The sequence below is a fragment of the Clupea harengus genome, chromosome 25 (assembly GCF_900700415.2).
Source record: "Clupea harengus chromosome 25, Ch_v2.0.2, whole genome shotgun sequence".
In the NCBI taxonomy this organism is placed as follows: Eukaryota; Metazoa; Chordata; class Actinopteri; order Clupeiformes; family Clupeidae; genus Clupea; species Clupea harengus.
Genome location: NC_045176.1, coordinates 4,162,771 through 4,176,818, shown reverse-complemented (window position 1 = coordinate 4,176,818; position 14,048 = coordinate 4,162,771). Strand labels below are relative to the sequence as shown.

At 39.1% G+C, this 14,048-nt stretch overlaps 1 protein-coding gene and 1 long non-coding RNA gene across 2 annotated transcripts in view; both read left to right on the top strand.

Annotated features, from left to right (window-relative positions):
- LOC122128857 overlaps window positions 1-7,456 on the top strand; it is a 9,422-nt gene extending 1,966 nt beyond the window's left edge. The window contains exons 2-3 of the long non-coding RNA XR_006151661.1: window positions 6,413-6,586; window positions 6,889-7,456. This is a non-coding gene — a long non-coding RNA (uncharacterized LOC122128857). The remainder of the gene's footprint in view (window positions 1-6,412; window positions 6,587-6,888) is intronic.
- LOC105902246 (protein NLRC3-like) overlaps window positions 1-14,048 on the top strand; it is a 176,409-nt gene that overhangs the window by 19,342 nt on the left and 143,019 nt on the right. The gene's annotated exons all lie outside the window — the stretch shown is intronic.

Here is a 14,048-nt window from a genome sequence, read left to right as displayed (position 1 = left end):
GGATTTACAACTCAGCTTTCTAAGCAAACCACTCAGGAGAACTAACAGTCTGGCACATTCAGAAAAGAACTGAAACACAGAGTCTCCAGAGTGACAATAAGGACATTCCTGTGAGACATCCCCATTAAACTCAGCCACCACTGAGTCAGTGGCTACTACTGTAGATCTCCTCTTCTGTTTAGGAGCTGATTAGAGAAAACTGACTTGACACACATATGATACAGGACAGTGTCATGTGTTGTGTGCTTGTAATTATGATGCACTGGACTGTCACCATCTCCATATCTCCCTAAATGAATAGCAAATTACTCTTTACATCAACAGAGGGAACTGGATATTTAAACTAAATGTAACTATAAAAAAGCAATGAGTGAATCTGAATACACCCTAGAGTCTCTGGCCATTTTCAGCGTTGCAAGAGTCTCAGTCTTTATCAGTCTTGATTAAAGAATGAATTTGAATTTGGAACTGTGCAAAGCAACACCCTGCTTGAAACTTAGTATCTGTGGTATGACTCGTCATGCAGTATGAGTTTGGGGAAAGTATCAAAGCGCTGCAGTCTCATATAGAGTAGTTAGCATCTTCACATTTGATGTACATTCAGATAAATTGTCATTATCATGTGCCTTTATGAAAGGGGAAGATGGTTACTGGGGTTACTGAGATAAACTACTAGAGTATGAATATGTATTTGTTAGGGATTTATTTCACCCTTTTTAGGACTGTAATTAACCTCAGAATTAAGACACACAACCAAGAATATAATAAATAATTGACTTTTACTCTGGCAAAGAGGAGTGAATGGTGTTAGACCGCTTCTTCAACCTACACTCCTCCAAAGAGGAATGGAGTGCTTTCAGAACGCTGTTCAACCCATCACTCACTTCCCTGGTACCATGTAACAGACTTTATGCAGAGACAATATCACAGAACATGCAGGAAAACACTCCCCCCTTGTACCATCCCGTACTCTGGTTCCAAGAGATAAGAATGTTTTCCTAAGACCCTCAAAAACCCTGACTCTACAAAAATAAATCAGTCTTAACCTAAACATTTCATGACACCTCTAAATTCCAAGCTTCCTTTCCCACAGTTTCAAACTTCCTTTCACAGAACAATGGAAAGAGCTTAGTCCTCCATTTAACTAACTAACTAATATCAAACTAAAACCCATCATGATAATAATTAAAAAGAAACATTTCTTTCACATTTCCCTCCTGTTTATCATGAAAACAATACTAGTCTAAACATCATTAAACTAAAGCATCATCATCTTGATGGTTCCAGACAACAGTTCACTCCACACAGAAGTACATACAAGACTAGACATGAGAACTTAGAAACATGTAGAAATACACATCATAAAAATACAAAAAGTATACAAATTGCTACAATAGAGAACAGACTGTTCAACACCACTTACCACCATGTACCAGACGTAAACCAAGCAACCAGATTTCACCACGGAACATTAACCACTTTGTCTTGTAATAAAGCATCACATAACAACCTTCATTTGCTGTAAGGCTTCAGTCACAGAGACACTATGAATATAATCCAATATCCAAATACAACAGATATCAGTCACAAAACTCCCCCACCAGCAGCAGTGAACAAAATCCTAACCTATCTAAGCGTTTCCATTCTTAACATGACTTTTCTTACTCCTAGGGCCTGAATCAGAAACAAAATAACCTTGGAGCTGGTGGTCCAAATCTTTTAGTCACCAGCACGTCAGATCCCCACACGCTGTCATGCTTCTCAACAGCAAATCTCTTCTTACGAGATACTCTGCCTCGAGATAGCACCAACAACACAAAAATGGTCCATGACCTGGGCGGGGGCGCTTACGCCACCCCAGTGTGGAAGAAGATGACTGTACCATATACTACCACACAACCACAATACCTCTCTCACCTTAGGGGTACCCTTGTCAGAGTGGCAATGCCCTGCATTCCAACCTCAACATAAGGACCTGTTCCCAATGGACAGGGTACGACGTTGGCTGAGGAAGCAGTGTTTGATGACAGTATAGCAGTATCGATGACAATTTCATTACACTGTTTCCGTCTCAGAGAGCCTACTCTCGTTGTTCCTCTAATAGAAAAACACATTAGGAATATGGAATGGACTGCCACTTAAGGTGACAGCTAGGTTGTGGCATGTTTTTTAGTTCTGCTAGTGGGTGGGTATTGTTACACAGATCCTGCACCTGGGTATCGTCTGTATAAAAAATGGCTTACTGTAGCCCCAGTTGTCTGGGGCACACTTCTCTCCAACACAGATCATTGCTTGGAATGAGAGTAGCCTTGATTTAAATCTAGGGTGAAAGTAGGATGTTGGCATTAAGGTACATACATAGCAATTAGTCCTATCAAGTCTGTTCGCTTGCAAAGATGCATATCTATACCATGAATTAATAAAATACAGATGAGTAACGTTCCCCATATGAAATCCACCTCTTATGGATTCTCTCAATTACACTTGTAGAGGACCATAGACCCAACATTAGCCCTGAAGTAATCATTAATAGTTACAGCTTAAACATTGTTTTATCCAAGTTATATAATGTATACAGAAAAACAATAAACACAAATAAACAAGAAAAACAATAAACACAGATACACCTCTACTATGTTGACCAGAATCTCTAACCCTCAGGGCGCTCCCTGGAGGTTAGGTGACGTTAAGACGGAAAAGAGCTATATTTCTCAACCCCCTCAAGTAGGCACGAAACCCTACTCAACGCTAGTGGTGCATCCTAAAAAAAATGAACGAAGTTTACAGTGTGACAGATGAATCCAGGTGGAGCGTTCTGCAATTTTAACGGCAGTGGGGGTAGACAGTAGCACTTGATATGTTTCCTCCCCCCTGTCGTCAGACCAGCTCTTTCATTTGATGATTTTGATGAACACCCAGTCACCTTCACCTTCACCTGGCCTTGTATCTGTGGAGACACAAAAAAAACTCGAACAGTATTTGGTTCTTTACATTTCCTAGTTTGTAGTATAATTTGTGACACACCAAAAGTTGGTCTTATTGTTTTGCACAGTGCTTTTGCTACTGTGAAATTTAATTGAGTTATGCCGAATAAATATCTCACATTTCATACAAATTTTTTTTTTTTTTAATAGGTTTTTAATCCATATGTTGTAAAGTGCTCATGTACTATTCTAACCATTCCCCCAGTTGATACATAAGTATCACCATGACTCTTAATCGCTGCCCATTTATATAAAATCACACTAATATGTGTAAGTTGACAATTCTTCTCATCTCCTCTCCTTTTAAAATACAGCGTGTGTGTGTGTGAGAATGTGAGCCCTCTGTTCCCCCTGCTAACAGCCCCCACCCGTGTGCTTCTCTGTCCGTCTGAACAGCCAACCACACAGGCTTGTTTAAAAAGTCGAATTTGCCTTTAGCGATTTTACGTCTTAAAAACAATCTACAATAATTCCGGGCTATGTTAGTCACTCAGTACTTTGGCACATACAATAGCTCACAACACATCACAATCTCGTATTTCCACTTTCTCTTGTTATGCCCTCTGACGGCGCATTATCTGATCTAAGATAACGAGAGAAAGTTTAATATGATCTTTTTCGTTTTATGTGCGTCGCGCTCTCAGCAATTTTAAATGCTCTCTCTTCACAGATGTTACACAAAATACCTTCAAGTAAACTATGCCAACAACTGGTCACTTGCTTATTTTAGTTTTAAATATCAATTTAAAACGTCAGGTTCCGATCAATAATCTTGCTCCAATGACTGAATGCCCACATCAACGCAACCGTGTTCGTCATTTCATCTATCAAGTTCACACCCTGAATAAAAATATACGGACATTTGCGATTTACCCCACAGGACTTGACCTATCATCAAACCGTCAAATCTTCGTTTAGTCTCGCCTCGGAGCACCAAACAATCTCTTAATGAAACAAATGAACTCGTTTTTGCAAATACAATTCTTGCAACACTGGAATTATTTCCATTCATTACTATAATATCTATATATTTATAGCACTCTGAGATTCTTCTGAATCCCACTCCTTTATTCTTCATTATAGATGCTACACTGCATTTCGTTGTCTCAGTACTTGTACTCTGTGCAATGACTATACAGTTGAATCTAATCTAAACTTAACTCCGGGCCTCTACCCCTGCGGCTATTCATGCAATTCGATTATTTGGATAGAGATTTTTTAGTTGATCAGACCAAGATTCCTCATCCTCAAATCGATCTGCACTTGTATTATTTTATTTAAGCAGTATCGCCATCATTATCATATAATGATACAATGATAATTAGATGATACACAATGATGATCACAATTCCAATGTGTCCCTTCCCCACCTGTGCTGTTAAATCAGCCACAGTCACTGGTGGCTATTTCAATGAGACACATGGATTGCGCGCGTGCGCAGTGTCTGTCTATGCCAGTATCCCAATTTCTCATTCACAAATGCTCAACTCTATTTATGTCTTTACATAATTTCTAGTAACTCCCCCTTCACGCACTTAAGACTAAAAAGTGCGTGCAAATGAACAAAGCAGATAAAATGTATAGAGTTTGTACGTGGCCACCGTAAAAAGCTCTATAGTTTATCAAGCCTGCAGTTTTCCCCTCTTTCTCCACAAGAATAACACTTATCCTCACTTTCTTTTAATCTTCTTCTTAACTTTCCATTGACTTTCTTATCCTCTCTCTCTCTCTCTCTCTTAAAACCATCTTGCCTTCTTACTTTCCTCAAACCATCTCATATTCATTAATTATGGTGAGTTTTTTTGAATTAAGCAAAATACTTCTCTTGAGTCTATGAAAAATATCCGGATATTTTCCAAAGTTTTAATTTTGCCTAATTACTTTACTCCATTCACACACTCATTCACACACAGATGTACATCATTTACGTAGGCCTACAACATAACCATAGTCCCGGACTAGGTTTTTTAGCGCTAACAAGAGATCCCGGATCTCTTTAAAAAGATCCCCGATCTTTTTCTAATAAGTAACCCCAGGCTACTTACGTAATATTCTTGTTGTGCGTCTCATCTGGATTCGGAACTCGTCAAAGGCAGTGAGGCGGGGGCAGAAATCCGTCAACCGGCCCAACGAACAATTCAACACGCAGGGTCATTCTCTGTCCTTCTTTCTCGGCTTTCGTATTTCTGCTCCCGTTCATCTGGTCCTTCTTGAGCTCCGGATCGAATGGACCAAACTGTTAGGGATTTATTTCACCCTTTTTAGGACTGTAATTAACCTCAGAATTAAGACACACAACCAAGAATATAATAAATAATTGACTTTTACTCTGGCAAAGAGGAGTGAATGGTGTTAGACCGCTTCTTCAACCTACACTCCTCCAAAGAGGAATGGAGTGCTTTCAGAACGCTGTTCAACCCATCACTCACTTCCCTGGTACCATGTAACAGACTTTATGCAGAGACAATATCACAGAACATGCAGGAAAACACTTCCCCCTTGTACCATCCCGTACTCTGGTTCCAAGAGATAAGAATGTTTTCCTAAGACCCTCAAAAACCCTGACTCTACAAAAATAAATCAGTCTTAACCTAAACATTTCATGACACCTCTAAATTCCAAGCTTCCTTTCCCACAGTTTCAAACTTCCTTTCACAGAACAATGGAAAGAGCTTAGTCCTCCATTTAACTAACTAACTAATATCAAACTAAAACCCATCATGATAATAATTAAAAAGAAACATTTCTTTCACAGTATTACAAATATGAATATGGAAATAGTACAGAGCAGCTATGAGCTCACCCTATACTAGAGAGGTGTGTGTGTGTGTGTGTGTGTGTGTGTGTGTGTGTGTGTGTGTGTCACACCCTACAGTACAGAGACCCGTCTGTGTGTGTGTGTGTGTGTCACACCCTACAGTACAGAGACCCGTCTGTGTGTGTGTGTGTGTATGTTTGTGTCACACCCTACAATAGAGAGACATAGGTGTGTGTGTGTTTCACAACCTATTTTACAAAATACCCATGTCGAGTGTGTCTGTGTGTCACCCTACAGTAGAGGGACCTGTGTCGTGTGTGTGTGTCTGTGTGAATTAACAGCAGACTGCCTGATCTATTCTCAGTTCTGATCATATTTTGCTTCTTTATCTGATGAGGCAGCTCTGTTTGAATATGGAATAGAGTATTAATAAAATTATTGTTTGTTGTGTGTGTTTCTGAAAATCGAAATCTATACATCGCTAATCAGGAACTAGGAAATACGGTGTGTGTGTGTATGTGTATGACAGTGAATGTTTTTGTGTGATGTGTATATGGGGCGTGTTGGGCTTTGTGTTGAGTCTGTGTTCTCTATAATGTGTTATTCAAATGTGTCTACAGGCTGTGGTGCTGTGGCCTTACAGTTTGTGTGTTTGTGTGTGTGTCTACAGGTTGTGGCGCTGTGGCCTTACAGTGAGGAGCTGTTCATCTTTGGCTTCAGCTCTGAGGTCAAACCCCTCCAGTCTGAGAGCGCTGCACCTGGGAGAGAACAAACTGCAGCATTCTGATGTGGAGCTGCTTTCTGCTCTACAGAAAGATCCTAAATATAAGCTGACTGAACTAGAGTAAGTAATGAATACAGCACATACAATAGCATTCCATTTTATCCACTGTACATATAAACATGTGTCACTGTGTCTATTTGTCATCTCCTTATATGATATATTTGGATATGTGTGATTTTTAAAATATTATAATTGGAGTATAATCTGTGTGATGTGTAAAATGTCGTTTCCTGGAGAACCTTTAATCAGTCATTAGTCTGACTGGAGCAGAGCTGTTCTACATGTTTACACATGTCAGTGTTGAATCCTAATGGGGAAACCTCATAGTGAGGATGATGTCATCTTCAAAATCTCCTCAACAGGTATTAACTGGGCAGCCATCAATCATCCACCAGTCTGACTGGAGTAGAGCTGCTGCAGATGCTGCAGTTTCCAGACACTCAGTACCAGATGATCATCCAGCTGCCCCACGGATCAGCACTGTGTGTCTACCTGTCCACTGCTACACTTTAAAGGGTTATTTAGTTTTCTAGTGATACATAATCACCGTCTCTAAACTGATTTAACTACTTATGATGCCTGTTTCCTAGGCGTGACCTAACTTTTGTGTCCTATAACTAATGTTGTCATTATTTTGAAGGCCTGACTTTGTTCTAATTATTGTTGGTACCATTTTACCACTTTGTATAATGATAATAATGTGTATTTCTTTGACACATGATTTCACCCCTGTGCTGTGGGCCTGTGGTGATATGGTTGTAAGGTGGTATGAGTTCAGTTACCTGATGAAAGGGTTGATGTGCCGTCACTACACATGATACCATCGAGCATGGCTCTTTAGAGTTGTACATATAACGGCAACGGTATGTACATATAACGGCAAGATCAGCTTGGTGGAAGTGATGTGGCAGCGGTTTCCATAATTAAAAATAAGTAAAAAGAAACAAACAAATATGGAAAGCTTTGATACAAATGTAATAGCTCTGTTTTTCTGTGTAATAGAAACTTCATGAATAGAGATTTAATTGTTTTTTTTTTTTTTCATTTGAGGACTACCAATTTGAAGATGGTAAACATTTGCACATAGTTGTTTTATTTTTAACCCAAATACTGGCCTTGGTTTTTTATTTAAAAAGTAGAGTAAAGAGTGCAGATCTACTTAAGCAAACAGAGACAATGCAGACAATATCAAATAAACGTTGATTTCAGTTCAGCAGTGTCATTTGTTATTAGTATTAAATCGTTGCATTTTATCAGAACACGGTGGAATAGGTTATTGGATACATCTAAATATGTATTGTAACGGCAGACTCGTTTAGGGTACCATCACATAATGAGGGATAAGACACAAGTCAGTTCAAATTCAATAATAAGAATTTATTTGTACCAATATCAATAATCAACCAAATAGGGGTATGAAAAAGGTAATGTTCAACGTCGTGCATGAATGGGTGAATGAATGCATCAGTTTGTTAGGTAAATGAATGAGAAAGTGAGAGCTAAACAAATAGAAAGGGGGACAGATTGAGAAAGAAGTCAAAGCGCCCGTGTGAGAGAGAATATCAAAATAGTGGCTCAGGTTCTGCCCCTGCCCATGCACTGGCAGGGCGAAGCCTGAAGAGGGCACAGGTGGGCGTCACAGTATGCAAACCCTGGAGACAGGAGGTACTTCCCTTAATTTCTTCTTCTATGCATTTCCTCAGCTGAATAAATATATCTACAGTAGATACACATTTCCATTTAATTTAAAACTGCAGGCAGCGGGTACACACATTTCATAATTCCTTGTTCCCTGGAGTGTGGGAGTCACGTGTGTGCAGCAGTCTCCCTTCTCTATGGAGGTAGGGCTCCTCATACAGCACCCAGCACAGAAGGGGGGGGGGGGGGCGTATGTTCATGAGTTATATTACGCTACCGTATATTAGTGAGTTAATGCATTATTTTATTGTCCTCCAAACGAAATAGCACATAGTATGTATTACACGGCCAAGGAAGCACTTTTATGAATTTTAATTTATTCTCCTCTGGTTGAAACAAAATTCAGCAGCTGTTTGGAGGAGCAAATGAGGAACTGAACCCATTGACCTTACAGCAGAATAGAACAAAACATCCATCTGACTGCTATCAGCATGAGCACAGGGCTGGGTTAGCCTAGCCATATGCAGCTGTATTGTTTTGGAGTAAAACACTGTGTATATTTATCAAACTCTGACTTTTTAATAGATAGATCACATTTAAAGTCTAAAATAATAAAAATAGATATTGCCCTCTGGTCAGTCAGTTTAGGTTAGACCCAGATGTGTACCTAGATTTGCAGGGATGATATTGAAATGGAATATATAATGGAAAAGTCTTTTTTTACTTGAGCTGCTCAACATTCCTTCCTCCCAGCTCTGCAGCACCTTGCTCCTCTACTGTCAATACAAAAGCTTCAGGTATAAAATCTGCAACTATTTCACCTGCATGGATGACAAACCATCATCCTAAGGGACAGGGATGGTCCCCCAGTGCCAGTCTGTGATTGGATGTGTTCCTGGGTGTGTCAGGTATGAAAGACTCACCTGTATAGGTGCTGAAGTGTGTAGGCTAATTTGGGTAAACTAGAGGTTTTATCCCAAACAGATCATACTGAACATCATAGAAGATGGCAAACAAGTTACAGATTATTTCAAGTGAAATGTGCCTATCAGTGCTTTTGTTGCACCCTTAAGCAGACATGACTCCTTCTTCATTTGGCAACTTTATTCATCCCAGTTCTACGTTGGGGCATCCATGAAACTGGCGCGAGCGCTGATTGATGACATCACATCCAATACAATGAACTCTGACCTCTAAATACTAACATTAATTAGAATAGTATTCAGGATATAAGCTAAATCTAATTACAATAGAAATAGAACATATTTCCTTTAGACTGCTTAGAAATATTTCATCTTATTGCGTTCTAAATTAGAATTATGCCAACTGCCAAAATATATCTATGTCGCAACACTTTTCACGACTCTCATGTATGGGCTGCAAAGTCAGAATATTTTCTATGACCAATAATGAATGAGAGAATCACACATTAATGCTAAATATTACACTGTTGAGATTTCATATGTCTAAAACCTACTTTATAATCACCATGTTTTGTAACAATAAACCAATATGTGTAAACTGATTATGAAATTATTATTTATAACTGCATTAATGTCAATAATACTTCTACAATTAATTTTTTATATCAAGCCAAACTCTTAAAGATTGTCTATGGAATCCTTACTAGATAAAATCTCAGTCTTTTCTATAACTACGTGGGTATGAACATATCAACAATAATATTAATAACATATCTGGTAATATTAATGAACATATCTGGTCAGATGTAATATCTGGTTATTAATAAGCTTTTTGATGTTACCATGAAATGTCATGATTGTCATGAGATGTTCTCCCAATGTCATGAAATGTTTTCTGAAGTAGAGCCTTTCACTGAGTGAACAGAGGGTGGCGCTGTGAAGAATGCTAGAAGTGGTTATGGTGAAAACTGTGCTGTAAATGTTAGGTGGGAAAGAAGAAAGTATTCAGCATGTGCTCAGGGGGAAAAAAGAATATGTTTTGGATAAAACCAAAACCAATCAGGTTGCATCGGTTCATTATCAGACACTTTCATCCGAATTGATTTACAGTAACAGTAAGATAAACGTCATCAGTAATACATTATGGCATTGTAGGTGTGCTGCTTGACAGTGAAACCAGTTATCATGGTGTTTTAACTTTTTTTTCTACAAGTTGTGCTATAACACTTAATCATTTCCCTCAGTCCATCACTAATTATCTCCTGAAACACTGTTGGACATCATCAAACCAAACGGCACAACCAAAGGTAACAAAGGTATTGAATTGCTGACTGAAGGCTCGCTTGTCATCTTTAAAATAAATAAAACCTTGTTGCATGGTGTTGCATGTCTGTAAAGCAATAAAGTCAGATTTGATCAGATTTTAAAAAGCATGGCTTATCTTTTTCAAGCCCCAAACTTCTTAACCCTCCTGTTATCTCTGGGGTCTCACAGACCCCAGGCATATTTCACAGGCTTAAAAAGTATGGTTAAGGTTATGGTTTATAGGCTTCAGGCTTTACCTAATTCCATGAGAACTGTTGGAAAAATAAGAGTTCAACTTGTCAACATATTTCAGACGCCCTCTACAAAAAGAGTAACACTCTTCATCCTTGGGCTCCGAGAGACTTTCAATATAGGTGTTACAGTCCATCAAACACCTACGCATGCACACACGCGCACGCACGCACGCACACAAAGAGAGACACACACACACACACACTGGGTATAGTTTCTCCAACAAAAACAAAAAAAAGGATGTGGTGTAATCATTAAAATAAGGAAAAATAATTTACAGTCACTAATCAATCAATTGTATTCACTAATCATTTATATCCCTCCCACCCTGGACACAAACTCCTTGTGCCACTCCCCTCCGGCAGAAGGCTGCGGTCCATCAGGACCAAAACCTCACGCCACCTGAGCAGCTTCTTCCCGTCTGCGGTTGGCCTCATCAACAAGGCCCGGGATCCCCGCCCCCCAACACGGACTCTAATACCTTTTTTGCACATTCCTGCTGTAACTTAATATGTGTATTGTTTATTGTTTATAGTGTATGTTTATTGTTTGCACCAACGTACCACAAAAAATTCCTCGTAGGTGAAAACCTACTTGGCAGTAAAAACCTTTCTGATTCTGATTCTGATTCTGAATCTGATTCTGATATCCATTAATCAGTCACATTCACTTTGGTTTTGAAAGAAATGTGCTGCTAATGAAGGTTCTTGTCATGTGCCTTACTAATCATGATTGATGAGAGTGAGAATGAGTAGCAGGTGTCTTAGACTGAGGATCATGTGGAGGATCCTGATTTGACAAATGTATTTGTGAAGCAGACACACATAACTCAACAGGCACACATAACTCATAACGAGTATTATGTCTGGATAGCAAAACAAAATGTTTTCATATCTTTTTGGGATTTTAAGAAATTATAAATATTTAGTGTTGTGCTTTACAATCCACCATTACTTTTTTTTAAATCAATTTTGTACCATATGTGCACGTAAAGTGGGCACCTTAAATGTGTTCAAATGTGGTCATTTTGGATGAACTGATTATATAAATGTATAATTGAAGTCATTGAACCATTTAAAAAAAGATATTTGAAAGAACATATCCAAAGTTAATGGAGACTCAGTCAGGCAATGGTATAAAAATCAGGAACAAGGTTTAATATTTTACAATGGTAAACATCAAGGGAGAGAGAGCAGGCATGGCTTCACATAACGATTCATCAGCTTCCCTGATTAGAACAGAATAAGAATCAGTTTTAGTATCTCAGGTCTGTCAGGAGCTTACATAGGTCACACTGAGTCAGCAGTCGCCAGGCTGCCATTATCAAGTGTTACCCTGGCGATTAAGAGAAGATGTCCAATGTTGCAGGAAATGCGCTCAGGTGTAAGAGTGACATGATGACCTAAGAGACACACAGTCCCAGAAACGTTTCATTCTCATCTCTAAGGACTCAGGGACAGGATATACTCAGAGACAGAGTCACACAGGTATCACAAGAACATTAAGTTACACATGAGAACACAGACATTCAGGGATTCTTCCCCAATTCTAATTATAGGACATACACTGTAAGTGCATGTACCACATATAACAATCGTAAGACATTAAGTCTGATTTGGAACTATCTAATTATGAACTTCAACACTTCTAAAATAGCTGGGCTCTCTGAGACCCTAAGGATAAGGGAAGTGAAGACATTTGAGGACAACAGGATGACTCCGTCCGGTATTATTTTAATATGAACTCGTGCACATATGTACAAATATGCTAATGTATGTTTTTCCACACTGTTAGGTTAAGGCTATGCTAAGGTTATATTCTACGTTGCCAGTGGTGCTTCTGTACAGCAGTGGACTCTGAGCCCTTGATCTGACACAAATGCTGTGGGATTTGCTCAGATCAGATTCAGATACCCCTTGCATTTCTTCTTCTTCTTCAACGTCACATGATTCTTCTACTCGTAGGTACTGTAGGTACAAGTTACTATTGCAGTTAGATATTCAAACGAGTCTAAAGTGAATAATCTAAAGTTACAAATATAAGAGAAACATATGAAACATTCAAACCAGGGGCGGCGCCAGGGGGGGCTAGGGTGTGCTATAGCTCCCCCTGGATTAGCCATAGCACCCCCATAGCACCCCCAAGAAAATAATGGTTTATTTATTATTGTTATTTATTTTAATTCTGCGTTCTTAATTTAATTTATTGTGTGATAATAATATTTCAATCACAAAAGAAAATAATAACAGATTGAAATGAACAGATTGTTCACGTAGCACGACAGAGACAAGTCGCATGCGTGAACGTTGACGTTTCCTGACGATTGAAGGAGAAAGAGAGCTAGTGCACTGTCAAAGTCAAGCGGTAGTATCAACAAATTCACAATAATGGATCGGTTTTTGATACCCCAAATTCTACGAGTAGAAGAATCATGTGACGTTGAAGAAGAAGAAGAAATGCAAGGGGTATCTGAATCTGATTTAGAAGAAGAGGAACGTCGTGGTCAAAGAGATCAATCCTACACCTCTACTGAGGGTGCTAGCCATGCTACACCTGGTCTGCTGGGTTGCCCGGATTTTGCTTTTCCAGCATAGTTTTGTTTGCATTTTTGCCTGTTCTTTAAGAGTTGTATTGTACAACGATACAATGATCTAGCTCTGATTATTGTGGTTTTGAGTGCCTATTGTTTTGTTTCATTCACTTTTAAAAGGGGCCTGCATCTTTACACCGTTTAAGATTTAAGGTGGAACGGTCTTGTTAGATGTGTAACATTAATGAATGCGGTCTCTTTTTGGGATTTTTCGGGATCCGCCTTAAAAAATCAGAGATTCTAGCCTAGGACGAGCAGTCTGTCTGTGCTAGCCAGTTATCCATAAGCTTCTATGTTTTTATTGATTGTGACCTGAAATAATATATACTTTTTGAAAGCATTTCTGACTCTTTGACTGTTTTAGTTCATTCTATCTGCTATTCTAATTGGCCCCCTTTAGTTTAGAATGTATTGAACTATTTATGTTTAGTTTAATTTGTCAGACATGGTAGTGGTGACCTGGTGGTCATCTGGCGCCAACTTTAACCCCCAATGAAGTAAGTGAAGTATTTGGGATTGCGGAATCTATAACATGCTGATGCTGCATGCATTTTGTCAGTGACCGTCGCAGAGGAACACGGCTATGTGCGCGTCTGTCGGAAGCAGCCTAATGATAATAATAATAGACCTACGGTCGATTTGTATGGCGCTTTTCATGGACCACAAAGACGCTTCAGAGAGCAAACATGTAAACAGATATGACGATATGGTGGGGAGGTGTTGTAGTAGAGAACCATGTGACACGTATGATATCACCCTAATTTCATAGCACCCTCGGTAAAACGCCGAGCACCCCCATAGCACCTGCAGCAAA